At 39.8% G+C, this 27,659-nt stretch overlaps 1 protein-coding gene across 8 annotated transcripts in view; it reads right to left on the bottom strand.

The window, feature by feature from the left end:
- LOC105470801 (ArfGAP with coiled-coil, ankyrin repeat and PH domains 2) overlaps window positions 1-27,659 on the bottom strand; it is a 175,644-nt gene that overhangs the window by 129,171 nt on the left and 18,814 nt on the right. Inside the window, exon 2 of one of the 8 annotated variants that reach the window (XM_071090620.1) lies at window positions 7,040-7,343. The exons of the other annotated variants lie outside the window; for them this stretch is intronic. The gene's annotated coding sequence lies outside the window, so the exon portion shown is untranslated. The remainder of the gene's footprint in view (window positions 1-7,039; window positions 7,344-27,659) is intronic. 8 annotated transcript variants of the gene reach the window in all.

The raw sequence follows: 27,659 nt of genomic DNA, 5'->3' as shown, positions 1-27,659 counted from the left end.
CTAGCTATGACCAACTGAGATGGGGAAGACTACAGGCATAACAGATTTAGGGAGAGAAGATCTAGAGCTCAGTTTTGGATTTGACTCCAAAATATTTATTAAGATATACAAGGGTTGACTTCAAACAGGTGGATGCACATGAGTCTCGAGTTTAGAAGTCTGAGTTGGAGGTGTAAGTTTAGGAATCAAGAGCACATAGATAGTATCGGCAGCTATAAGACTGGACATTATTAAAATAAAAAGTAAAGGCAGAGATGCCTTAAGCTTGGGGCATTTTGATAGTAAAGGTCAGGAAGAACAAAAGGAATGAGGAAAAGAATCTGAGAAGCAGCAACTGATGAAATAAGAAGAAAACCAGGCCCCACAAGGTGGCTCATTCCTACAATCCCGGCACTTTGGAAGGCTGAGGCACAAGATCACTTGAGCCCAGGAGTTCAAGACCAGCCTAGGCAACACACGTATATACACACATAAAGTAAGAAGAAAACCAAGAGAGTGCCACAGAGAAGGGAAGTGAAAAAAGTGTATCAAAGAAGGAGGAGTAATCAAGTATGTCAAAAGCTGCTGACAGGTCAAACAAGAGGACTGAGAATTAACATCAGGTTTAAGTCAAATTAAAATGGCTGAAAAACAATTTTAGAAACATTGAAAAACACTTCTGGCCTGATATTGTGATGAACCAAAAATGTGCTTCTAAGGAAGAGATTAATCAAATATTTTTAAATATCCCAGAAATATAAAATTATTGAATTATAGGCAGCACATGAGAATAAAAATGTTCCCAACTAGATACCCTGAAAATGTGTTGTAGCATTCAGGAAGAAAGGTAAGTAAGCAGATTCCCTGCCTCCCCTTTCCATTCTCAACCCATTCCCCGAAGTGAAAGGTAATTCATGGGATGAAAAAGAAATCTTCATTTTCTTTCTCAGAAGGCTGAGGCAAAAGTTCTACTGCCATATATATACACACATACATATATTTATATATATACACACACATCATATATTTATATACATATATATTTTATATACACACATATTTATATAATGCAAATATAATTTAACAATATAATTATAATATATATATATATATTTTTTTTTTGAGACAGAGTCTTGCTCTGTCACCCAGGCTGGAGTGCAATGGTGCAATCTCGGCTCACTGAAAGTGTGCTTCCCAGGTTCAAGCGATTCTCCTGCCTCTGCCTTATGAGTAGCTGGGATTACAGGTGAGCACCACCACGCCCAGCTACTTTTTTGTGTACTTTTAGTAGAGACAGGTTTCACTATGTTGTCCAGACTAGTCTCAAACTCCTGATCTCAAGTGATCCACCCGCTCCAGCCTCCCAAAGTGCTGGGATTATAGGCATGAGCCACTGCAACCAACCTATTGCCACTTACATTAAACACGGTCTAACTCCTACAAATATAAGAACTCCTGATCTAGCTCTCACTCTCCACGAGACAAGGCACAGACAGACTGAGATCTGTGCTTTCTTGTCTTTCTATAAAATTAGGATTGATTGCATCCAACTCTATGTTTCATTTTGTATGGCTATGGTTACTGTTGCCCTTTGCTGATGAACTCTCAAAATTAAAGGAACACATATACAAGCCCAATCACTTCCAATTAATTTCATTAACTGTTAAGGATGATGTATTAGTCTATTCTTGCATTGCTATAAAGAAATACCTGAGGCCTGGTGCGGTGGCTGATGCCTGTAATCCCAGCATTTTGGGAGGCAAAGGTGGGCAGATCATGAGGTCGGAAGTTGGAGACCAGCTTGACCAACGTGTAAACCTCATTTCTACTAAAAATACAAAAATTAGCTGGGTGTGGTGGTGCACGCCTGTAATCCCAGCTACTCAGGAGGCTGAGGCAGAAGAATTGCTTGAACCCGGGAGGCAGAGGTCGCAGTGAGCCGAGATTGTGCCACTGCACTCAGCCTAGGCAACAGAGCGAGACTCCATCTCAAAAAAAAAAAAAAAAAAGACAGTATCTCAGACTGGGTAATTAATAAAGAAAAGAGGTTTAATTGGCTCATGGTTCTGCAGGCTGTACAGGAAGTGTGATAGTGGCTTTGAGAAGGCCTCAGGAAACCAAATCATGGCAGAAGGCAAAGGGGAAGCAAACACGTCTTGCATGGCCAGAGCAGGAGCCAGGGTCACGGGGAGGAGTTACACACTTTCAAATGAACAGATCTTGTGAGAACTCTTATCATAAGAACAGCACCAAGAGCATGATGCTAAACCATTCATGAGACACCATCCCCATGATCCAATCACCCCCACACCAGGCCCCACCTCCAGCAATGGGGATTACAGTTTAACATGAGATTTGGGTGGGGACACAGATCCAAACCACATCAGGTGGATTATACATTCTGTCCTACAAATTTAGCAATCTTGTTTTTCAGCAATAAACATAACTGGAAAACTGGGTTACCTTTGCTTGAATAATCAATCTAGCTACATTAACCTTAATGCAATCACATCAAGAATCAAGAGTCAAGAATCTTTATACTTCAAAATTTATTTTCTATCGGTAAGTCCTCACCCTCTTATTTAAATATCTTCATATTCTAAAGGAGATTGTGTAATTTCAGTCATGTGTACTCAGGTTGGGCGTTTATTTATATTCCATAGTTTATCACTAGATATAATCCACTGATTTACCATGGCTAGGAAAGGACTAAAGATACAGTGCATACTCATTAAAACAGCTGTTGATCTCTACAGTCTCATAGTTGCACATTCCTGGTGATACCTAATATTACCACCTAAATAACAGAAAACTATTCATCACAAGACACCAGATTGAGAGAACTAAAAATCCTGGCCTCAAGTGATCCTCCCACCCTGACCTCCCAAAGTGTTGAGTTTACAAGGGTGAGCCTTCTTTTCTTTCTTCTAAGCTACAGGTTTGATCACTCAGTTCCCCTTTTGTTCCCAAGTATTCGTATTTTGAGTAAATATTTCATATGACTTTATTCTTGGCCCTAGATTTTACCACTTTACATTGATTGGATTTGAGTAAGTCTGTTGACAGCTTTGACAGTAAGTCATGTACTCAGCTTCACAAAACTCGTAAGTATGACACTTCCAAGGAAGTATAAACTAAGACACGCTACAAAAGTTCAAAATATGTTGTGTTTAACAGAATTCAAGGAGAAAGAAATATAAACTACTAAAATTTTTGCAGACTGATTGGCTTAAATGCTTAAATATTATTTGTCCTATAGCTTAAATCTTGTCATGCAACGTATTTAAATATGTCTTTAATGACCCACCTTATAAAAGGATCCTATGTGAGAGAGAGAGGAAGAAAGGAGAAGGAGAAGGAGGAGGAGGAAGAAGAAGAACAGGAAGAAGAGGGAGGGAGGGAGGAAGGAAGTAAGGCAGACAGGCAAAAAATGACATTTTCACTTCATAAAAATTTAAATTTCTGTACATGCAATATAAAAAAATGCAGTTAAATAATTTTTAGTAGTGAATGGAAATAAAATTTGGAAACTAAACTTATGGAAGGAACATTTTGTTATTAAAAAATAAAACAAAACAAAACAAACAAGCCAGGGGTGGCAGCTCCATGTCTGTAATCCCAGCATTTTGGAAAACTGAAGTGGGAGGATTGTTTGAGCCCAAGAGTTTGAGACCATCCTGGACAACATAGCAAGTCTCCATCTCCACAAAAAAAAGTTTGAGTTATTTTTTAAATTAAGAAAAGGAAAAAAAAAAACATTAAGATACAGTTATAAATGCTCATATTAAAAAACAAGAAAGGACTGGGCACAGTGGCTTACACCTGTAATCTCAACACTTTGAGAAGCCAAGGCAAGTGGATCACTTAAGCTCAGAAGTTTGAGACAAGCCTGGGCAACATGACACAACCCCATCTCTACAAAAAATACAAAAATTAGCCAGGCGTGGTGGTGCATGCCTGTAGCCCCAGCTACTTGGGAGGCTGGATCACCTGAGCCTGAAGGTAGACGTTGCAGTGAGATGAGATGATGCCACTGCACTCCTGCCTGGACAACAGAGTAAGACTCTGTCTCAAAAGAAAAAAGAAAGATAGATCTCAGATCAAAAACCTAACTTTATGACTTAAGGAACTAGAAAAAGAAGACCAAACCAAACCCAAAGCCAGCAAGTGGAAATAAGGAAAGATTACAGCACAAATAAAAGAAACAGAAAATAGAAAAACAACAGAGAAAAGTCAATGAAACCAAAAACTGGTTCTTAGAAATATCAACAAAATGACAAACCTTTAGCTATACAGAATTTTTTTTAAAGAGAGGATTCAAATTACTAAAATCAGAAGTGAAAATGGGGACATTATTACCAATTCCAGAGAAATAAGATTATAAGAGAGTACTATGAGCAAGTACATGCCAACAAACTGGACCACCTAGGCGAAATGCAAAATTCCCTGAAACACAACTTATCAAGACTTTAATCTTTTCTCATAAAGAAAGAGAAAATCTGAATAGACCTATAACTAGTAAAGAGACTGAATTTGTAATCAAAAATCTCCAAAACAGGTCAGGGCATAGTGGCTCATGCCTGTAATCCCAGCACATTGGGAGCCCAAGGCAGGCGGATTGCTTTCAGCTCGGAAGTTTGAGACCAGTCTGGGCAACATGACGAAACCCTGTTTCTAGAAAAGATACAAAAATTAGCCGGGCATTGGTGGCTCGCAGCCTGCAGTCACAGCTACACAGGAGGCTGAGGCACAAAAATCACTTGAGCCCAAAAAGCAGAAGTTGCAGTGAGCGGAGATTATGCCACTGGACTCCAGCCTGGGTGACAGTGAGATCCTGTCTCAAAAAAAGAAAAAAAAATTAAGTCCTAGACCTAATGGCTTCACCGGCAAATTCTATCAAGCATTTAAAGATGAACTTACACCAATCCTTCTCAAACTTTTCCAAAAAAGTGAAGAGGAGGAAAACTTCCAAACTCATTTTATGCTGCCAGCATTACCCTGATACCAAAGCCAGACACAACTGATAAACTATGGAACAATATCCCTTATGAACACTGAGGCAGAAATCCTCAACAAAGACTAGCAAACTGAATTCTACAGCATAGTAAAAGGATTATACACCATGACCTAGTAGAATTTATTCCTGGAATGCAAGGATAATTCAACATATGAAGAAAAAACAATGTACTATACCACATAAACAGAATGAAGGGAAAAAAATCCATGATCATCTCCATTGATGCAGAAAAATCATATTGACAAAATTCTTTTTTTTCATGACAAAAAACACTTAACAAAAAGGAATAAAAGGAAACTGCTTCACCAAAATAAAAGCCATATACCAAAAAACCACAGTGAACATCATACTCTACTGAAAGCTTCCCCCATGAGATTAGAAACAAGGCAAGGATACTGCTTTCAACACTTCTATTCAACATAGCACTGGAAGTCTTAGAGTCACTAGGCAAGAAAAAGAAAAACAAAAAGCAATCAAATTGGAAAGGAAGAAGTAAAAGTATTTCTGTTTACAGACAATATGACCTTATTTTGTATGTAGAAAACCCTAAAGATTCCACAAAGGAACCTGTTAGAATAAATAAATTCATCAAAGTAGCAGGATACAGTCAACACACAAAAATTAGTTGCATTTCTATATACACTAAGAATGTACAATTTGAAAAGAAAGTTAAGAAAACAATGCCATTTATAATAGCATCAAAATAGTCAAAACACATAGAAAATCACTTAACCAACGAGCTGAAAGGCTTGTACAATAGAAACTATGAGACATACCTAAAAAAAAAAGAAAGTATAAAAGAAATAAACAAATGGAAACATATCCCACGTTAATGAAATGGAAGACTTAATATTGTTAAGATGTCAATTACCCAAAGCCTTCTACAGATTTAATGCAATTCTTGTCAAAATTACAAGGATGTTTTTTGTAGAAATAGAAAAACCTGGCTGGGCACAGTGGCTCACGCCTGTAATCTCAGCACTTTGGGAGGCCGAGGTGGGAGGATCACTTGAGGTCAGGAGTTTAAGACCAGCCTGGCCAACATGGTGAAACCCCATCTTTACTAAAAATACAAAAATTAGCTGGGTGTGGTGGCGGGCACCTGTAATCCCAGCTACTCAGGAGGCTAAGGCAAGAGAATTGCTTGAACCTGGGAGGCGGATGTTGCAGTGAACCAAGATTGCACCACTGCACTCCAGCCTGGGCGATAGAGCGAGGGAGACTCCATCTCAAAAAAAAAAAAGAAACAGAAAAACCTATCCTAAAATTCATATGAAATTTCAAGGGACAATGGATAGCCAAAACAATCCTGAAAAAGAAAAGTAAAACTGGAGGATTCACACTTTCTGATTTCAAAACTTACCACAAAGTCACAGTAATCAAACAGATTAATACTGTCATAAAGACAGCCATGTTGACCTCCAGAATAGAACACAGTCCATAATTAACCCTCATATATATAGTCAAATGATTTTTGTCAAGAGTGTTACTATAATTCAATGGGGAAAAGACAGTCCTTTCAACAAATGGTGCTTGTAAAACTGGATATCCACATGCAAAAGAATGAAGACCCTTACCTAACACCACATACAAAAATTAACTCAAAAGAGATCCACGACTGAAATGTTAAGATCTAAAACTATAAAACTCTTAGAAGAAAACATAGGTTAAAAGCTTTATGACACTAAATTTGGTAACGATTTCTTGGATATGATACCAAAAGCACAGGCAACAAAAGACAATAGACAAACTGCACTTTATGAAACTGAAAAATTCTGTGTATCAAAAGACACAGAGTAAAAAATCCATCCACAGAATGGGAGAAAATATTTGCAAACCATCTGGTATGGGATTAATATTCAGACTACACAGAGAACTCCTAAAACTCAACAAGAAAGACACAAACAACATGATACAAGAATGGGCAAAGGATCTGAATCGACGTTTCTCCAAAGACGATATACAAATGGCCAATCAGCACATGAAAAGAAGGTCAACATAATAATCATTAGGGAAATACAAATCAAAACTACAAGATACTACCTGCTATGGTTTGAATGTTTGTGTCTCTCCAAAATTCATGTTGAAACTTGATCTCCATTGTCACAGTGTGAAGAGGTGGGGCCTTTGGGGAAGTGATGAAGATATGAGGGCTCCGCCTTCATGAATGGATTAGGGCTCTTATAAAAGAGGTTGAAGAAAGGGTCCTAATGCTCCCTTTTTTGCCCTTCCACCTTCTGCCATATGAGGACACATCAACAAGGTGCCATCTTGAAAGCAGAGAGAGCTGGCCCTCACCAGACACTAATCTGCTGGCATCTTTATCTTGGACTTCCCAGCTCCAGAACTGTGAGAAATAAATGTACATTATTTATAAATTATCTAGTCAATGCTATTCTGTCATCGATGCAGGAACAGACTAAGAAGCCATCTCACACCCATTAGGATGGCTACTAAAAAAAGCATAACAAGTATCAATGAGTATGTGGAGTCACTGGATCGCTTGTGCACTGCTGGTGGGAATGTAAAACGGTACCACTGTTGTTGAAAGCACTACGGCAACACTTCAAAAAATTAAAAAAGAATTACCATGCGATGTAGCTATTTCACTTCCGAGTATATACTCAAAAAACCCGAAAGCTGGGTATCAAAGAGATATTTGTATACCCATGTTCACAGACGCATTATTCACAATAGATGAAACGTGGAAGCAATTCAAGTGTCTACCAACAAAAAAATGGATAAGCACAACATGACATATGCATATAATAGAATATGCATCCTTTACACAATATGAATGTACTTAATATCACTGAGTTGTATACTTAAAAAATGGTCAAGACGGTAAGTTTTATGTTATTTGTATTTAAACACAATTTTTTAAATTGGAAGAAAAAACACATTAAAACAATTTTTCACATCAAAGGCACACATTTATTTAGCTATTTCCTTGGTAATCTACAGTATTTTTCCTCTAACTGACATATTCCTAGAACATGCCAATTTCAGACAAACAAATTTCTAGATCAAACCATGGAGAGACTTACAGATAATTAACAAAATAAAATAAATATGCAGGATTAAAACACACTGTAAGCCCAGGAGTAGTGGCTCATGCCTATAATCCCAGCACTTTGGGAGGTCGAGGCAGGAAGATCTCTTGAAGCCAGGAGTTTGAGACTAGCCTGGGCAACAAGCAAGACATTGTCTCTATTTAGTACTTAGGGGAAAAAAAAAAAAACTCACAATGAATGTCAAAAACAAATTGTTCTTAAGCTGGGTCTTGATGATGGTAAAGGATTGTATCATCACTTACCACACAGACCTGCCAGCAAAATGCTTAAGAATCTACACTTGGCTAAAAATAAGAACTGGGGGCTGGGTGCAGTGGCTCATGCCTATAATGCCAGCACTTTGGGAAGCCAAGAAAGGAGGACTGCTTGAAGCCAGGAGTTCAAATTCAAGACCAGCCTGGGTCACAGAGTGAGACCCTGTCTCAAAAAGAATTGGCCTGTTACATGAGTAAATTGCAAAAATAAATAAATAAGAAAAATTGGCTCATACTATACTTTTTTTTTTTTTTTTTTTTTTTGAGACGGAGTCTGGCTCTGTCGCCCAGGCTGGAGTGCAGTGGCCGGATCTCAGCTCACTGCAAGCTCCGCCCCCCGGGTTTATGCCATTCTCCTGCCTCAGCCTCCCAAGTAGCTGGGACTACAGGCGCCCACCGCCTCGCCCGGCTAGTTTTTTGTATTTTTTTTAGTGGAGACGGGGTTTCACCGTGTTCGCCAGGATGGTCTCGATCTCCTGACCTCGTGATCCGCCCGTCTCGGCCTCCCAAATTGCTGGGATTACAGGCTTGAGCCACCGCACCCGGCCTATACTCTATTAGGTAGCATAATTTGTTGCTCAGATTATGAAATGTGAGCCAGGCATGATGACTCACACCTGTAATCCCAGCACTTTCAGAGGCCGAGGTGGGCAGATCACAAGGTCAGGAGTTTGAGACCAGCCTGGCCAACATGGTGAAACCCCATCTCTAATAAAAATACAAAAATTAGCTGGGCATGGTAGCAGGCACCTGTAGTCCCAGCTACTCAGGAGGTTGAGGCAGGAAAATTGCTTGAACCCGGGAGGTGGAGGTTGCAGTGAGCCGAGATGGTGCCACTGTACTCCAGCCCGGGCGACAGAGCAAGACTCTGCTTCAAAAAACAAAATAAAAAATAAGATTATGAAATGTGAAATTTGAAGCAGTAGTTAGTAATAAGCAGAGATTTTAAGCCCTTTTGAGCTATAAGAAGTCTTTGTAAAGTCCATCTTGAAGATAACAAATTAAAACCATAACAATTACCTTTGAAATAAGCAGTAATTTAAAAAATAAATAGTAAAGTAATGTTTTTTGTTTCCTCGAAAAAAAACCCTTGAGCATTTACTGGATGTCACACACTGTACTAGAGACTTAGGAAACAGCGAGCGGTAAAACAAGCCCCTGATCTCATGGCGTCTAAGTGAAGGAAACACAATTAGTAAACAGATATGAAATACGTATACATGTAAGGGGTTATAAATGCTTTTAAGAAAAGCAGGATAAGAGGACACAGAGTAACAGAAGATTCAATTTTATATATTTAAGAAAAATTAAAATATTCATGGCTGAAATATACTGAGGAATGAAAAGAAACTACTTCAACAACATAAAGATACAGTGATGAAAACAGTTAATTTAATGTGATTTTTGTTATATTAAAATAGTTAAATTTAGACCTTAAGGCATTTAAACTTTGTTCCTTTTGTAAGTAGTTTTGGTTGAAAGTCTTTGCTTATTTAAAATTGTATTGCTATTGCCATGTTTTCTTTGGTTGAGGGACACCACAGTCTTAATTTCTTATGTCACGACATTCATCAGTTCATTAGAAAATTATAGTCCACAGACTAAACTGCCTGACATTTATTTTAAAGTAAATATTGCTTAAGACAATGAGAAGCCACAGACTGAAAGTATTTACCAAAAAAAAATTATATGTATATTTCTGATAAAAGAACTGTTACCCAAAATATACAAAAAACTCTTAAAATTCAACAATAAGAAAACATACAACCCAAATAACAACTGGGAAAAAGGGGACCAGACACGATGGCTTATGACTATAATATCAGCACTTTGAGAGACTGAGGCGGGCGTATCACTCGACGTCAGGAGTTTGAGACCAGCCTGTCCAACACTGTAAAACCCTGTCTCTATGAAAAATACAAAAAATTAGGCAGGTGTGGTGGTGCACCTGCAATCCCAGGTACTCAGGAGGCTGAGGCACGGAGAATCGCTTGAACCCAGGAAGCGGAGGCTGCAGTGAGCCAAGATCATGCCACTGCACTCCAGTTGGGGCAATAGAGTGAGGATCTCTGTCTCTCAAAACAAAAACAAAAAAAAAAACCCACTGGGCAAAAGACCTGAGCAGACACCTTACTAAAGAAAATCCACAGACAAGTCAGGCATAATGGTGCACACCTGTAGTCCCAGCTACTCTGGAAGCTGAGGCAAGAAGATAATTTGAGGCCAGGAGTTTGAGGCCGCAATGAGCTATGACTGTATCACCGCACTGCAGCCTGGGCAAGAGAATGAGATCCTGCCAAAAGGAAGGAAGGAAGGAAGGAAGGACGGAAGGAAGGACGGACAGAAGGAAGGACGGACGGACGGAAGGAAGGAAGGAAAGGAAGGAAGGAAGGAAGGAAGGAAGGAAGGAAGGAAGGAAGGAAGGAAGGGGAAGGAAGGAAGGAAGAGGAAGAAAGGAAGAAAGAGGAAGAAAGGAAGAAGGAAAGAAGGAAAAAAGAAAGAAAGAGAGGGAGGGAGGGAGGGAGGGAGGGAAGGAAGGAAGGAAGGAAGGAAGGAAGGAAGGAAGGAAGGAAGGAAGGAAGGAAGGAAAGGAGGAGAAACACAGATGGCAAATAAGTAGGTGAAAAGATACTCCACATAATATGTCATCAGAGAATTACAGATTAAACAAGGAAAAACCACTACACACCTACTAGAATGATCAAAATCTAGAACACGGACAATACCAAATGCTGGTGAGGATGTTCAGCAAAAGGAACTCTCTCATTTTTTGCTGATGGAAAAAAAAATGGTACAGCCATTTTGGAAGACTTAAGCAGTTTCCTAAAAAATGAAATACATTCTTTTTATTTATTTATTTATTTTATTTATTTTTTTGAGACACAGTCTCGCCCTGTCGCCCAGGCTGGAGTGCAGTGGTGCAATCTTGTCTCACTGTAACCTCCGCCTCCCTGGTTCACGCCATTCTCCTGCCTCAGCCTCCCGAGTAGCTGGGATTACAGGCGCCGCCACCACGCCCAGCTAATTTTTTGTATTTTTAGTAGAGACAGGGTTTCACTGCGTTAGCCAGGATGGTCTTGATCTGACCTCGTGATCTGCCCGCCTCAGCCTCCCAAAGTGCTGGGATTACAGGCGTGAGCCATCGCGCCCGGCCCTTTTTTTTTACTTTCTATAGAGATGGGATTTCACTATGTTGTGCAGGCTGGTCTCGAACTCCTGAGTTGACGTGATCCTCCCACCTCAGCCTCCCGAAGTGCTGGGATTATAGGTATGAGCCGCCACACCCAGCCTACAAAATACATTCCTGCCATACATTCCAGCAATCACTCTCCTTGGTATTCACCCAAATGAGTTGAAAACATATCCACACAAAAACCTGTACAAGGATGTTACACCAGCTTTGGAAGCAACCCAGATGTCTTTCACTAGGTGAATGGATAAAGTGTGTACATCCAGACAACAGTATCATTCAGCACTAAAAAGAAATGAAGAAACCTTAAATGCATAGGGTTGAGCATCCCTAAATTAAAAATAGAAAATACAAAATGCTACAAAATCTGAGGCTTTTTGAGAAACCACATGACACTCAAAGAAAATAATCACTGGAGTATTTCAGATTTCGAATTCATGGATTAGAGATGCTGAACCAGTATAATCCAAATATTCCAGAATCAAAAAAATCTGAAACCCAAAACACCTGTGGTCCCAAGCATTTCAGATAAAGGATACTTAACCTGTACTAAGTGAAAGAAGCCAATCTTTAAAAGCTATACACTATATTATTTCAACAACATGACATTCTAAAGAAAGACAAAACTATGGAGACAGTAAAATGTCAGTAGTTGCTGGGAGCTGGGGTAAAGGGAGGGATGAATCAGTAAAGCCCAGAGAATTTTAAGGCAGTGAAACTATTCTGCATGATCCTATAACAGTAGCTACACGTCATTATACATTTGTCTAAACATCAAGAATGAATGTTAATGGAAACCACGGACTTTGGGTGATGATAATGTGTCAAAGCAGACTCACTGCTTGTAACAAATGTACCATTCTGGCACCGGATGTTGATAGTGGGGAAGGTTCTGTGTGTCAGAGCAGAGAATATAATAATTCTCTGTACTTTCTGCTCAATTTTGTTGTGAAACTAAAACAGCTCTAAAACATAGTCTTTTTTTGAGATGGAGTCTCGCTCTGTCGCCAGGCTGGAGTGCAGTGGTGCAGTGGCTCACTGCAACCTCTGCCTCTGGGGTTCAAGCGATTTTCCTGCCTTAGCCTCCCAAGTAGCTGGGACTACAGGCGTGCGCCACAATGCCCAGCTAATTTTTGTGTTTTTAGTAGAGATGGGGTTTCACCATGTTGGCCAGGCTGGTCATGATCTCCTGACCTCGTCCATTTTTTTAAAAAGTAAATATTGCCTTCAGCCAAAAAAGATAAGTTCTTTTTATTAAAGAGAAACCAGATAAACCACTTACTGACATTTGTATCATTTATTTTTAAATATTTTCAGATATATGATTTTATTGCATACCACTGACTGGATAAATTTTTGCATGTGCAAAAGATAAAAACTTTATTTAGAAAAAATAAAACATACATGCAAAATGATAAATGTATTTTCATGAGTCAGTAAATTTTTTAAAATTTCAAGTCATAGAAGGTGAAATTTTAGGATGGGGGAAAAAAGAATGCTAATAAGGTGAATACAACCCACAAACTGGGAGGTGTGATTTTTATTAACAAAGGATTAGACTGTCTACAAATTCTACAAATCAAAAAGAAATGGACAAACAGGCCAACAGAAAAATAAGAAAATATAAATAGGCAACTTATAGAAGAGGAAATATGAACGAACAATTAACATGAAAAGATGCTCAACGTCAGCTGAGCACGGTGGCTCACGCCTGTAATCCCAGCACTTTGGGAGGCCAAGGCAGGCAGATCATGAGGTCAGGAGTTCGAGATCACCCTGGCTAACACAGTGAAACCCTGTCTCTACTAAAAATACAAAAAATTAGCCGGGCGTGGTGGCACACACCTGTAGTCCCAGCTACTTGGGAGGCTGAGGCAGGAGAATAGCTTGAACCCGGGAGGTGGAGGCTGCAGTGACCCGAGATCATGCCATTGCACTCTGGCCTGGTAACCGAGCGAGACGCCATCCAAAAAAAAAAAGATGCTCAACATCACCAGTGGTTAAGAAACACAAATTTAAAATCACGAAATACCATTTCACACCCATCAGATTAGCAAAAGTTTTAAAGTCTGGCCATACAAAACATAGGAGAGGATATGAAACATATACCATCTCCATCTCCTATACAGCTTGTAGGAGTGTACACTAATATAACGCCTTTAGAAAGCATTTGACGCATACCCTTCAACGCGGTAGTTCCACTCCCTAGCTCTCACATGTGCACAAACTTACATGGAAATGTCATAGTAACACTATGAACACAAGTGTTCATTTTTCACAAAGAAAAATAGGAAATAAATATCCAGAAGAGAATGGATAACTGCAATGAAGTATTTTCTTATAATGAATTTCCAAGTGGCACAAAAACTGTGAAAAAAAACTAAAGGAATGTGTCAATTTGGTTGAATCTCACAACACTAGAACACGTCCAACAAAAGAGCAGCTCTTTCAACTTAAGTTTAATATGCATCTATCTTAAAATGTAAAAGAAATTATCCTCACTTGTAAAGCCCATTTACCTTCAAGATCATAAATATCAAGATCTCAAGTCTTTTTTTTTAAGAGACAGGGTCTCTGTCACCCATGCTGAGGTACAGTGACACAATAATGACTCACTGCAGCCTCGAACCCTTGTGCTCAAACAATCCTGCCTCAGCCGCCTGAGCAGCTGGGACTACAGCTGGGCATTGCTATGCCTGGAATTATTATTATTATTATTTATTTTTTATTTTTTTATTTTTTTACTGTGACTGGGTCTCCCATTGTTGCCCTAGCTGGTTGTGAACTCCTGGCCTCGAGCAATCCTCCCGCCTTAGCCTCCCAAAGTGTTGACATGACAGGCGTGAGCCACCACACCTGGCCTCAAATCTTTATCTCCAACCTAGATCTCTCTCAGAGCTTTCAGACTGCCTAATGACCATCTCTACCTGAATGTGCCATGCATAACTCAAAAACGGGCATCAAATTCTCCAAAAATATGTTGTTCTCTCTCTGTGAGCAGCAACACCATTCACAGGTGCTCAAGACATAAATCTAGACATCATCCTGAAATCCTCCTTCCTCGTGCCCCATGTCCAAGCAATCACAATGTCCTGTTATCAGTCTACCTCCTAAATACCTTGAGGCTATCTCACTCTTACCTCCACTAACTACCAAAAGCAGACCATCATTTCTTCTCACCTGGATTACAGCGACCACCTTCTAAAGGACTCTCCTGCCCCAGTGAAGTTAATTACATTGACACGCTACAAGCATCATGTTCTTTAACAAGCATAAATATGATCAAGAAACTGTCAACAGCTGGGTACAGTTGCTCACACCTGTAATCCTAGCACTTTGGGAGGCCAAGGTCAGAGGATCACTTGAGCCCAGGATTTCAAGGCCAGCCTGGGCAACATACAGAAACTCCATCTCTACAAAAAAATTTAAAAACTGGCCAGGCGTGGTGGTATGCACCTGTAGTCCCAGCTACTGAGGAGGCTGAGGTGGGAGGATCACTTGAGCCTTGGAGTTTAAGGTTGCTGTGAGCCACAGTCGCACTCCAGCCTGGGTGACAGAGTTATATCCTATCTCAAAAAAAAAAGATACTGTCACCTACTACTTAATATTTTTCTATGGCACTCCCACTATCCTCAAGTTACAGTCCTTAATGTGACTCAAAAGGCCCATGATCTGACCCTTATTTAAAATGCCTCCATCCTCCACATTCTACACTCTTTTCCTACATTTGGGCCTTTGATCTTACAGTTCTCTCTGCCAGAAGGCCTCTTCTCCTCTTAAACTGTACTTCACCTTGGTAATTCTCAATTTGTCTTTCACCTGTCAATTTAAATACTCCTTACCTTAAGAAGCTTTCCTTTCCTATGCAAGACAGAGGTCTTTCTTCTCTTCTCCCACAGTTCCCAGGATTCACTTAAATTATATCACTCACACTTAACTTAAGTGTCCATTTGCTTTTCAATAATCCAGATATGACAAGCTACATGAGGGCAGAGACGGGAGTCTTGCTCACCAGTAAAGCTGCAAAACCTCGCTCAAAGGATTAAAAGGTAGACTTTCCTTCAAAAAGGAAGAAACTGCTGTTTTGTTGTTCTTGCTAGCGCAGGGGTGCAGTGGTACCATCACAGCTCACTGCAGCCTCAAACTCCAAGGCTCAAGTGATTCTCCAACCTCATGCTTCAGCCTCTCAAGTAGCTGGGACTACAGGCACACGCCTCCACACCCAGCTAACCTTTTAATTTTTGTAGAAACAGGTCTGGTCTCAAACACCTGGCCTCAAGCAATCCTCCCACCACGGCGTCCCCAAGTGCTGGGATTACAGGCAGGAGCCACCGCGCCCAGGCCAAGTCACTGCTCTATCAATTTGCCATTAACTTGTTTCAGGTCCTTGCTCAGTCTGCCTTAAAACGCATCTTCAAGATTGTTTCTAATAGTCGCTTAACTATTAAAGAGATAAACAATAAGCCCAGATAAAAACACTGTCCTGTAGAAGTGTTTTGTAGTGAGTACAACCTCCTAAATATTATATATGGGGCTATTCAAAAATATTGAGACACTATATAATAACATGGAGATGCTTGCAATAGACTGTATTGTTTTCTATTCTATTTCTCTTTGCTTCAGTTTCCTTTTTTATGATATTAGCCCATTTTCTACAGAGGTAGTATCAGCATAAAAAAATGTTTAGCTGCCTTGTTGAGACAAAATTCAAATACCATACCCATTTGAAGTGTACAATTCGTTTTTAACATACTCAGAGTTGTGCACCCATCACCCCAATCTAATTTTAGAACATTTCATCATCCCAGAAAGAAATCCCATACCCATTAGCAGTCACTTCCCATTACCTCTTTCCCTGCACCCAGCCCTAGGCAACCATTAATCGACTTTCTGTCTGGGTAGATCAGCCTATACGCAACATTGCATTCAACTGGAATTGCAGGACATTTTTCTGTGCTCTCCAAATATACAGGATTTGAAACTACTTTCACATTTTTTCAAATATTTTCCTATCTTTCACTTGCTGGGGAAGAAGAAACTTTTTTTTAAGACTAGTTAAACGCAGTAGTGAGAAGAGGGGAAAGAGCAGAACCAGATCAATCTGTAACTGACTGAACAATCAACTGAGATCACTGACTACCTTCAGACCGGCTGGGGGAGGGGTAATATTTTTATATAATAAAATCTATTTCAAGGCCTTTGTCTTTGCTGTCATGCTTAGAAAGACTGTCCTGGTCCCAAGCTAGCATACATTTTCACGTATATTTTCCAATACTACATTCACAGCTTCAATTTTAACATCTAAAGCATTACACCATCTAAAATTTATTCTAAGGAAATGTATGTATCCTACCCAAACAGCCAGTTGTCTCTCATTATTATCTAGTAACGATACTTTTCCCCTTGATTTTAAATAGTACTTTCACCATTCTCTAAAGTCTTAATATGCACTGGGGTCTGTCTTTGGATTTTTAAAAATTCTGTTCATCTGTCTGTTCTAGGATCAATCTCTGTATTTCAACAATACATTTTAAAGTTTGATATGGGACATTGTCCTTACTGCTTTAATTTTTCAAAATCTTCTTGGCTAGTCTCACATGTTTGTTCTTTTATACAAACTTTAAAATGCTGATTGACATTGCATTTATATTTATAAATTAGGAGGAATGGATATATTTGCAATGTTAAGTCTTCATGTAACAGATGATTCCTTACTCATATTTCCCCCTTTCTGTCAAGTTTTATAGTTGTTTTATAAATTATAAAGGCCTGGCCGGGCGCGGTGGCTCAAGCCTGTAATCCCAGCACTTTGGGAGGCCGAGACGGGCGGATCACGAGGTCAGGAGATCAAGACCATCCTCGCTAACACGGTGAAACCCCGTCTCTACCAAAAATACAAAAAAAATTAGCCGGGCGAGGTGGCGGGCGCCTGTAATCCCAGCTACTCAGGAGGCTGAGGCAGGAGAATGGTGTGAACCCGGGAGGCGGAGCTTGCCGTAAGCTGAGATCCGGCTAGTGCACTCCAGCCTGGGCGGCAGAGCGAGACACCGTCTCAAAAATAAATAAATAAATAGATTATAAAGTCCCATACATTTTATGTTAATTTCATTTCTATTTATAGTTTTTGTTATTAATATAAATGGAATTTCACCTCTACTTATTTCCTATTTGCTTACTGGTATACAGTAAAGTTCCTTACTTTATTTAATGTATACACCCTCTTGGAGGTCTTTTTGAATTATTTTATTAATTTTCATTATATCTTTTTTTTTTTTTGAGATGGAGTCTCATTCTGTCTTCCAGGCTAGAGTGCAGTGACACGATCTCGGCTCACTGCAATCTCCGCCTCCCGGGTTCACACCATTCTCCTGCCTCAGCCTCCCGAGTAGCTGGGACTACGGGCACCCGCCACCACACCTGGCTAATTTTTTGTATTTTTAGTAGAGACAGGGTTTCACCATGTTAGCCAGGATGGTCTCGATCTCCTGACCTCGTGATCCACCCGCCTCAGCCTCCCAAAGTGATGGGATTACAGGCGTGAGCCACTGTGCCTGACCAATTTTTATTATATCTACTTCATAATGAGATCGAAATATTCTAAGCTGAAAAAGGCATACAGGGATAAGATCAGAAAATACACCCACTTGTAACCATACTCAACAAGCTAAATCTCCCAAGGAAGACAGGAGATATTTCCAAATAAACAGCAGAATGAATTACACAGCCATGAACATCTGCCATAAAAAAGTGACTGACAGCCAGGCGCTGTGACTCACCCCTGTAATCCCAGCACTTTGGGAGGCCAAGACGGGCAAACAGCTTGAGGTCAGGAGTTCGAGATTACTCTGGACAACACAGTGAAACCCCATCTCTACTAAAACTAGCCAGGTGTGCGAGACTCTCTCTCTCTCTCAAAAGAAAAAAAAAAGCAACTTACTACTTAACTTTGAAATACTGAATCTGTCTAACAAACTGACATATATTTATTTTCCTGGGGGAAAAAACTGACATGCCACAAAAACATTATCTTTAAGAGGAATCTCACTAAATCTGGAACAAATTATGATAGAAAGATAATGAAACTTTATTCAGTGGTGAACTATTTGGAATGATTTTTGTGTTGATTTTGGGGTGAGGGGGATAGCTGTGTTGCTTTTCCTTCTTTTGGGCATTTGGATATCCTTTCAGAGACTCACGATCAAAATTAATGACTTGACTATGCTAATCATAATAAATGTCGTTTTTTGTTTTTTTGAGACAGGGTCTCTCTCTGCTGCCCAGACCACTGTAGTGGCATGATCACAACTCAGTGAAACTTCAAGTTCCTGGGCTCAAACCAAAGAATCACTTTTTCACTTCTTCGCTTCCTTTCTTCTTTTCCTTCTTCTTTACATGGTCTTGCTCTATCACCCAGGCTGGAATGCAGTGATGCAATCATAACTCACTGAAGCTCAAACTCCTAGGCTCAAGGGATCCTCATACCTCAGCCCCCCAAGTAGCTGAGACTACAGGAGAGTACCACCATGCTCAGCTAATTCTTTTTTTTTTTTTTGAAATAGTCTCGTTCTGTCGCCCAGGCTGGAGTGCAGTGGCACAATACAGGCTCACTGCAAGCTCCGCCTCCCAGGTTCACGCCATTCTCCCGCCTCAGCCTCCCCAGTAGCTGGGATTACAGGCACCCGCAACCATACCCAGCCAATTTTTACATTTTCAGTAGAGACAAGGTTTCACCATGTTGGCCAGGCTGGTCTCGAACTCCTGACCTCAGATTATCCATCCGCCTCGGCCTCCCAAACTGCTGGGATTGCAGGCGTGAGCCACTGCGCCTGGTCTAATTCTTTATTTTGGGTGTTTTCTTCTTTTGTATTTATCTAATTCCTTTCAAGCACTTCAGTGGAACTGATTTGTTTTCTCTATTTTTAAAATAAAGAGTTAAAATGGGTTATTATTTCTCTGATGTCTCCCAGCTCAGATTTTAGGATTCTCAAAACTTTGAGGCCAGAATGACTCGCATCTGTAATCCCAGCACTTCGGGAGGCCATGGTGAGAGGATTGTTTGAGGTCAGGAGTTCAAGACCAGCCTGGGCAACACACTGAAACCTCATCTCTACAAAAAAAAATAAACAAAATCAGCCAGGCGTGGTGGCACATGCCTATAGTCCCAGTTATTCGGGAGGCTGGGGTGGGACTATCGATTGAGCCTGAGAGGTTGAGGCTACAGTGAGCCATGATCATGCCACTGCACTACAGCCTGGGTGACAGAGTGAGACCTTGTCTCAAAAAACAGTAAACAAGAAAGAAAACTTATTTGAGAGAAGTAATTTTTTTCTTTTCTTGTTTTTTTAATAGAGATGGGGTCTTGCTTTGTAGCCCAGGTTGGTCTTAAGCCCCTGGCTTCAAGTGATCCTCCCACCTCATCCTCCCAAAATGCTGGTATGAGATACCACACCCAGCCAATGATATTAACTGGATGTTTATAGATAATAAACAAGTCAGATGTAAAGTACATAGACCAATATGACAGCAAATTAATAACAGTAAGGATTAGAACACAGAACATACTCCATTGTCCAGGTGCTAGAAATGTTGAGATTTGCTTTCTACTAAGGAATGTTCACACACACTCCCCACTTCATCCCCAATAATTAGTTTATTATTACTAGAATGGAAAAAGCAGGAATGAGAATTACATTAATTAAGTCTGGCTGGGTGAAATGGCTCATGCCTGTAATCCCAGCTCTTTGGGAGGCTGAGGTGGGCAAATCATTTGAGCCCAGGTGTTTGAAACCAGGCTAAACAACATGGTGAAACCCAGACTCTACCAAAAAGACAAAAAATTGGCCAGGTGTGGTGGTGCCCAGCTATTCAGGAGGCTGAGGCAGGAGGATCGCTTGAGCTCAGGAGGTGAAGGTTGTAGTGAGCTGAGATCATGCCACCACACTCCAGCCATGGGCAACACAGTGAGAACCTATCTCAAAAAAAAAAAACCTTTATTAAGTCTCATTTATTAAGATATTTTACAGTCTTTGCTTTACATTATGCAATGCAGAGTTATCAAAGTAATATATTGATCAGAAACCACCATAGTAGGCCAGGAAAAGTGGCTCATGCCTATAATCCCAGCAATTGGGGAGGCCAAGGCAGATGATCACCTGAGGTCAGGAGTTCCGAGACTAGCCTGGCCAACATGGTGAAACCCGGCCCCTACTAAAATACAAAAAGAAAAATTAGCCAGGCTTGGTGGCATGTGCCTGTAATTCCAGCTACTAGGGAGGTTGAGGCACAAGAATGGCTTGAACGCGGGAGGCAGAAGTTGCAGTAAGCCAAGATTGCACCACTGCACCGCAGCCTGGGTGACCGAGTGAGATTGTCTTGGGTTTAAAAAAAAAAAAAAAAAAAAAAAAAAAAAAAAAAAAGCATTTGACAAAATTAGCCATTCCTGATTTAAAATTCTATTTTAAAAATAAAAGAGACAGCCAGGCACAGTTGTTCATGCCTGTAATCCTAGCACTTTGGGAGGCTCAGGCAGGAGGATTAGTACTTGAATCCAGGAGTTTGAGACCAGCTTGGGCAACATAGCAAGGCCCATCTCTACAAGAAAATTTTTAAAAAATTGGGCACAGTGGCACAAGCCAATAGACCTAGTTACTCAGGAAGCTGAGGTGGGAGGATCGCTTGAGCTCAAGAGTTCAAGGCTACAGTGAGCTATGATCTCACCACTGCACTCCAGCCTAGGTGACAATGCAAGACCCTGTCTCTAAAATAAAATAAAAATAATTTTTTTTTTTTTTTTTTTTTGAGACGGAGTCTCACGCTGTTGCCCAGGCTGGAGTGCAGTGGCGCGATCTCGGCTCACTGCAAGCTCCGCCTCCCGGGTTCCCGCCATTCTCCTGCCTCAGCCTCCTGAGTAGCTGGGACTACAGGCGCCCGCCACCGCGCCCGGCTAATTTTTTGTATTTTTAGTAGAGACGGGGTTTCACTGTGGTCTCGATCTCCTGACCTTGTGATCCGCCCGCCTCGGCCTCCCAAAGTGCTGGGATTACAGGCTTGAGCCACCGCGCCCGGCCAAAAATAATTTTTAAAATAACTATGATAATGCACACTCACAAAAGAAAGATAGTATATGTAGTTGAACTTGATCTCCCTCATTTTCTTTTTTTAATGGAGCAAAATTTATGAACATCTTCTAGAATTTTAAGTAAATACCCTCTTTGAACCAAATTATTATGACTCTTTTAGGTATTTATGCTACAGATATGTCAAGGCAAATACAACAGAAGTGCAGAGGGAAGTTTATAGAAAAAAGTAAATAAACCAAAAATGAAAACCCCATCAAGGGACTGGTTAATCAAATTACAATACAGCCACTGAATTAGTGTGCAGCCATTTAAAAGAATAAGGTGGATCTATATACACTGATAACAAAGAAAAATGAACACTGTATTGGTAAGTGAAAAAAAAGCCAAGTGCAGAAGACCAAATAAAACCTGATCTCATTCATGACAGAAAAATATGTTAGCATAGTTACACCCCAAATCAAATGCTAAGTTAATACTACTTAGAATTTATTTTAAATGTTTGTATTTTATTTTTCCAACTAACAAATTGTTTTTTAAAACTTTTACAAGAAAAAATAAAGCTTCACAATTTTTTTTTAAAGACAAGAGAAAAAGCAGGGGCTTGCCAACTGAAGTTACAATACCTACGAATGTTTGAAGTGGTCACTATGGCAATGTTTAGGTGACATGAAAGACGAGTTTATTGGAGAGTAGAAGACACACCGGAAGGCGTAAATTAGAAGGCTTTAGCAAAGGTTAAATGAAATGTAAACTGAGAAATTTTGTGCGTAAAAGTAAAAATGATGAAATGAGTATCACAGGGAGACTATCATTAATACAATGTAACAGTAGGTAGCAGTGGGGTGGACAGATTATCTCAAAACAAGCTATGATGAGGCTGTCTATAGAGGGTTTGTTACTGACATCAGTTTGGGGTGTGATACAATAATTTTGTTTGATTTTTTTTTTTTAGACAGAGTCTCGGTCTATCACCCAGGCTGGAGTGCAGTTGTTCAATCTGGGCTCACTGCGACCTCTGCCTTCTGGGCTCAAGCAATCCTTCTGCCTCAGTCTCCTGAGTAGCTGAGACTGCAGGTGCATGCCACCACACCCAGTTAACTTTTGTATTTTATGTTGAGATAGGGTTTTGCCATGTTGCCTAGGCCGCTCTTGAACTCATGGACTCAAGTGATTGGCCCACCTCGACCTCCCAAAGTGCTAGGATTACAGGCTTGAGCCAACGGGCATGCTCATTTTTGTTACTAATTGCTACTAATAATTTGTTACTGAAATACAAATGTTAACATATCACTTGCCTGCTAGGAACATTTTAATGGCTATCCATTGCAATTCTGTTTTTGTTTTTGAGACAGTCCTGCTCTGTCTGGGCTGGAGTGCAGTGGTGCCATCTCAGTTCACTGCTACCTCCAGCTCCCGGGTTCAAGTGATTCTCCTGCCTCAGCCTCCCAAGTAGAATGGATTACGGGCACGAGCCACCATGCCCAGCTAATTTTTTGTATTTTTAGTAGAGACAGGGTTTCACCATATTAGCCAGGCTGGTCTCCAACTCCTGACCTCAAGTGATCCACCTGCCTCAGCCTTCCAAAGTGCTGGGATTACAGGCGTGAGTCACTGCACCCGGCCCTATTGCAATTTTGAATGACTTACTTGTTCTATAGTGATAGAATAAGAAACAGGGCTATAGACAGCCAATGGAAAACTATGCCTTACCTTTTTAACCACTAGGTTAAAGAGAAGAAAGGACTAAAAGTCATTGCGCTTTATTATTATCTGTTTATATATAATGAATAGTATGTAATTCATTCTGAGAATTCTGAGACCTTTAGAACAGTGGTCCTGAAAGGTTCACATCAGAATCACCTACAAGGCATTTTGAAAGTATCTATGCCTGAGTCCTGTTCACCTCCAGAAGTTCTCATTCGGTAGGTCTGGGGCAGAGTCCAAACAAAGGCATTTTGGAAAAAGCTCCTCGGGTCATTCTGATGTGCATCGCCTATCTGACTTCTCAAATGATGAAATAAACATTAAAATAAGCCAAATGAAAACATTAATAATATAGAAGGCAAAGGTCTTAACACGAAGTCATCTGCTATCTTTCTTAGGATCAAACTCTACCGTCATAACTTTTACTTCAATGATCGCTACTAGCACCTGTCGCCAGGATACAGCTGCTGGGTTCAAACCAAAAGAGATGCCATTGTTTGTATCTGTTGGAATCATAGGAAAGCAGTACTAGTAATGCATTAGTGCTGTAGTCATAGGAAAGATTACATACTACTTACACAATAGCTGATTGATGAGCAAGAAATCTCTACAATAGTTGCTGTACAATTGTGAGTGGTGGTTTGAATTAAACAGTTTTGTAATTTGTACAGAAGTTTTCTATTGTCATAGTTAGCTTTCTTCTATACCTAAAAGATTTGAGTTTTTAAATGAATACTGTAAAAGCAAGATTTTTTTAAAAATTTTCTTGCACACTTCACCTGGAAAGATTATTTCTTAATATCTTAAAATATGCTCAAGAGATTCAGAAATACATAAGTTATTCTTGCTCTGAATTCTTTTCCTAACCAAATATTTAGAAATAAGTTCCTTTGTTATACACATCTTGACACTATTATATAAAGAACATTTCTGCTATTCTGTTATATCCAAAACAGAAGTTTTGGATAAGAGACAACTTTCACATACAAGCTAACCTTCCAGTTCATTTTTTGTGTAGCAAAAAAAAAAAAAAATGAGGTATCAGAGGTTATGTCTTTTTCTAACCTCTTATGAAATGAATCAGGCACAACAATAGAGAAGTGTATAATGTACTCCTTTGTACCCATTACCTAGTTTCAATTATCATAACTTTGTCATTCCTGCTTCATACGGTCCTGTCCCTTTTTAACTGATGTATTTTAAAGCAAATCCTAGATGCTGTATTATTTTATTGATCCTTCACAGATAACATTTTTTAACAGAACTTTGTCATTCCTGCTTCATACGGTCCTATCCCTTTTTAACTGATGCATTTTAAAGCAAATCCTAGATGCTGTATTATTTTATTGATCCTTAACAGATAAGATTTTTTAACAGAGCCTCTTTATCATTATCACACATAATAATAACAAAAAATCCTTAATGCCTCACGCTCATTTCATAATTCACTTTCCCGTATTGTCTCTGAATGTATTTTTACACTTAGTTTTCTCTCAAGGTTTTATCTTTTTGTTCCATATTGTGAAACGCTAAAATATTTTTGCCTGGAAAGTCCATTCTGTGTTCTTTTTTATTTAGAGATGGAGTCTTGCTCTGTTGCCCAGACTGGAGTGCAGTGTGAGTTGATCACAGTTCACTGCAGCCTCAAAAGTGATTCTCTTGCCTCAGCCTCCCCAGTAGCTATAGAACTACAGGCATGCACTACCACACCTGGATAATTTTTTTTTTTTTTAATTTTTTGTAGAGACAAAGTCTTGCCATGTTGCCCAGGCTAAAAGTCAATGTCATATGTACTATGCAAATCTGAACATGTCACATTTCTTTAAAAGATTCTCACTATATTTTCTATGATGATCCCCCAAAATTCTTAACATGACATAAAATATCTTGCATGATTTGGCCCTTATTCAAATCCAAGGCCTCAGATATGACTGAGACTTCTCCTAGGCTCCACCATAATCCAAATTTTTCATAGTTTTTAAATCATTCCAATGAGATATGAAGGATTAAAAGATCAGGAACGTGCCACTGGCTAAATGTAATGAAAAAGCAACCCACTGCATGAACCTTGATGGAATATCCTGATTCAAAGGAATAAAACTAGTCAAATTAGTTACAACAGGTATAACAGGCACAACTGGGAACATTTCAACATGAAATTACTTTTAGTGTTATAAATGTGGTTATGTAGGAGAATGTCCTTATTTTTAGGAGATGCAGGTCAAACTTTCAAATGATTCAGAAAAAAAAAGTACATGTGGGATGTATTTTATATACCTATGTATACATGTGTGTAAGATAGAGAGACAGAGACACACATAAAGCAAATGTGCCAAAGTATTAACAACTGGTAACTCCAGATGAAGGTTAGACAGGTGTTCATTGCACAATCCTTTCTTGGATTTGTTCACTGTACAAATATTTCAGCCGGGCGTAGTGGCTCACGCCTGTAATCCCAGCACTTTGGGAAGCCGAGACAGGCGGATCACCTGAGGTCAGGAGTTTGAGACCAGCCTGACCAACATGGTGAAACCCCATCTCTACTAAAAATACAAAAATTAGCCAGGCATGGTGGCAGGCACCTGTAATCCCAGCTACTTGGGAGGCTGAGGCACGAAAATCGCTTGAACCTGGGAGACAGAGGTTGCAGTGAGCCGCAATCACACCACTGCACTCCAGCCCAAACAACAAAGTGAGACACCGTCTAAAAAAAAAAAAAAAGTAAATATTTTAAGTTTTGCAGGTCATACAGTTCCTGTTGCAACTACTCAACTCTGCCGTTGTAGCAAAAAAAAAAAAAAGCAACCACAGACAATATGTAAATAAATATGCATGGCTATATTCCAATAAAACCATATTTACAAAAAAATGTAATTTCTTAAGTCATGAAATTTTTTTAACTTTTAAAACGTAAAACCTTAGCTCACACGTAGAAATGATGATATAATTTGCAGGGACTATTGAAAAGAAAAAACAATGGAGTCTCTTGTTTAAAAGTTATTAAGAATTTCAAAATAGTAACAGCAGAGCATTAAACCAAGCACAGGGCCTTTCTCAGGGAGGGTCCCTATATGACTACAAAGCATGTACATCCACAAATCATGCAGGCCATAGTTTACCAATTCATGGCTTAGATTCTACTGAAGATGGTTCAAGATTCAGAGCAGAAATGACAGAGTTCAAATCTTCCTCCTACCACTTAATAGTTGTGTTCTCTGTCCCCTAGTATAAATAGTATGTATCTCACAGAGTTGTGAATAAATGATTTAATATATATAAAATACTTAGAATGGTCGTGTGTGTGTGTGTGCGTGTGTGTATCTTTTTTTTTTTTTTTTTTTTGAGACAGAGTCTCATTCTGTCACCCAGGTTACAGTGCAGTGGCGCGACCTCAGCTCACTGCAACCTCCACCTCCCTGGTTCCAGCAATTCCCCTGCCTCAGCCTCCCAAGTACCTGGGATTACAGTCGCCTGCCCACCATGCCCAGCTAATTTTTTTTGTATTTTCAGTAGAGATGGGGTTTCACCATGTTGGCCAGACTGGTCTTAAACTCCTGACCTCAGACAATCTGCCTGCCTTGGCCCCCCAAAGTGCTGAGATTACAGGCGTGAGCCACCGCGCCTGACCAGTCCTCGTATATATTTTTTATACATGCTAGCTATTATTATATTTTAGTAAGAGTATTGACCAGGAAGCACCATGCCTCACACCTGTAATCCCAGCACCTTGGGAGACCACAGTGGGTGAACAGCTTGAGCTCAGGAGTTCAAGACCAGCCTGTGCAACAAGGTAAAACCTCACCTCTACCAAAAAACAAAAACAAAAACAGTATTTTACGTAGCCAACATACTACATACATTATTTTTCACTTTTCCTATGTTCTGATAAACAACCCAGGAAACAAAATCCTTGTTCACGTAACATTGCATGCTTATCCTGTAATTCCTTAAAGATATTCCTAGATGTAAAAATGTTAAATCAAAATATATGTATTTTTTAAATTCTGAAATACCTTACTACTTTGTCCTTCAAAAAAGCTCTATCAGGCCGAGCACGGTGGCTCACACCTGTACTCCCAGCACTTTGGGAGGCCAAGGCAGGTGGATCACTTGAGGTCAGGAATTCAAGATCAGCCTGGCCAACATGGGAACATAAAAATTAGCCAGGCGTGGTGGCACATGCCTGTAGTCCCAACTACTCAGGAGGCTAAGGCAGTAGACTGCTTGAACCCAGAAGGTAGAGGACACAGAGCCGAGGTCAAGCCTCTGCACTCCAGCCTGGGCGAGAGAACAAAACTCTGTCTCTAAATAAATAAATAAATGTTACTAAATATTAGGTCGGTTTGTTACACAGCAATAGAT

The sequence above is a fragment of the Macaca nemestrina genome, chromosome 2 (assembly GCF_043159975.1).
Source record: "Macaca nemestrina isolate mMacNem1 chromosome 2, mMacNem.hap1, whole genome shotgun sequence".
NCBI classification, from domain to species: domain Eukaryota; kingdom Metazoa; phylum Chordata; class Mammalia; order Primates; family Cercopithecidae; genus Macaca; species Macaca nemestrina.
The sequence above is the reverse complement of the archived record's forward strand: the minus strand, read 5'-3'. Positions and strand labels throughout refer to the sequence as shown.